Source organism: Suricata suricatta, chromosome 13, assembly GCF_006229205.1.
Source record: "Suricata suricatta isolate VVHF042 chromosome 13, meerkat_22Aug2017_6uvM2_HiC, whole genome shotgun sequence".
Lineage (NCBI taxonomy): Eukaryota > Metazoa > Chordata > Mammalia > Carnivora > Herpestidae > Suricata > Suricata suricatta.
In genome coordinates this window covers 5,183,753-5,185,243 of record NC_043712.1, presented here as the reverse complement: position 1 = coordinate 5,185,243, position 1,491 = coordinate 5,183,753, and the positions used below count along the sequence as shown (strand labels likewise).

The window sequence follows — 1,491 nt, the reverse complement described above, 5'->3', positions numbered from 1 at the left end:
CTCTCTCTCGCTCTCTCTCTCTCGCTCTCGCTCGCTCTCTCGCTCGCTCACTCTCTCGCTCGCTCGCTCTCTCGCTCGCTCTCTCGCTCGCTCTCTCTCGCTCTCGCTCGCTCTCGCTCTCTCTCGCTCGCTCTCTCTCGCTCTCGCTCTCTCTCTCGCTCTCTCTCGCTCTCGCTCTCTCTCTCGCTCTCTTGCTCGCTCGCTCTCTCTCGCTCTCTCTCGCTCGCTCTCTCGCTCTCTCTCGCTCGCTCTCTCGCTCTCTCTCGCTCGCTCTCTCTCTCTCTCTCTCGCTCGCTCTCGCTCTGTCCCTCCCATGTGCAGTCGCTCTCCTCTCAGAATAAATAAATAAACTTTAAAAAGAAGAGAGCGAGAACCGAAAGGGCTTGGATGTGGAGGGAAGTGAGGGTGTGAGTCACCCGCATGGACAGCAGGGCTCACTCTGGCGCAGTCCCTGAGCTGAGGGAATTCCTGAGGAAAGATCCTGCGTTAGGATTCAGACACCTTGAGGGTGAGTCATCGTTGACATTGACCAGGAGAGTACCCGGTCGACCCTTGGACACATGGGTCTAGAGTGGAGGAGAAATTGGGTTGAAGGCAGCGGAGGGTGCTGGACAGCTCCAGGTTTTCCGAAGCCAGGGGGAACCTGGCCGGAAGCTGGGATCGGACCGAGATGGGAAGGGAGAAAAGGAGGGACCTTGAGGCCGAGCCGAGGGTGCCAGCAAGGACCCAGGACAGGCCGCGGAGCCCAGGTCCAAGGCAGCCTCGGCCTTCGAGGTGCACCTGCACTTGTGCATGAGAACATGGCCTTCACCGAGGATCAAGGCAACCCCTTTGGGGGTCACCTGGCCAAGCCAGAGGTGGGGACAGACAACCTGCCCCCCACTCAAGTCCCAGGCCCAGGTCAGCCCCGGCAGCGGCCCGTTGGGAATTAGCGTGCGTGCTCTGTTTGGCGGTCAATATTATTTTTCTCTTTCCCTTCTCCTTGCCGTTTGGAGCGTCTCCCCCCTTCCATCCTTCTAAACACTTTATAAGCCATAAATATAACTGAATCAGTTTAGATCAGTCGGGGTAAATGTCAAATTATCTTCTCTCTTTCTCTCTCTGGCTCTTTCTTCCCTCCCCCTCCGAATCAACAGCCTCTAATAATCTGCCCAACCCTTCATTAAGCCTTACAGCCTCACTCAGGGAGATTAAATGAAGAAAGTAAAAAGGGGAAGGGAAAAAAAGAGAGAAAAGCAGGCGCATTTATTCTCACTGTGTCTCCGACCATTTCCCCTTTCTTTTTGATTTCTACATCGCTGACTTGAAAGCCCTTGAATGACAGCGTCACAGGGACCAGCGAGGAGGCCGTGAGGCAGCAGCGCAAGAAATGCCGAGGCACAGTAGGTAGAAAGTAACGTAATTATAGAGCAGGTCAGAGCCACTCGAATGAACAAAAATAAAAGCGCAGAGGTTTTCTGTAGACCGTCAGGGGAGGTAAAAAAAAAAAAA

At 54.5% G+C, this 1,491-nt stretch overlaps 1 protein-coding gene across 1 annotated transcript in view; it reads left to right on the top strand.

The window, feature by feature from the left end:
* The window catches only part of ASS1 (argininosuccinate synthase 1), a 47,109-nt gene that overhangs the window by 42,014 nt on the left and 3,604 nt on the right, over positions 1-1,491 (top strand). The gene's annotated exons all lie outside the window — the stretch shown is intronic.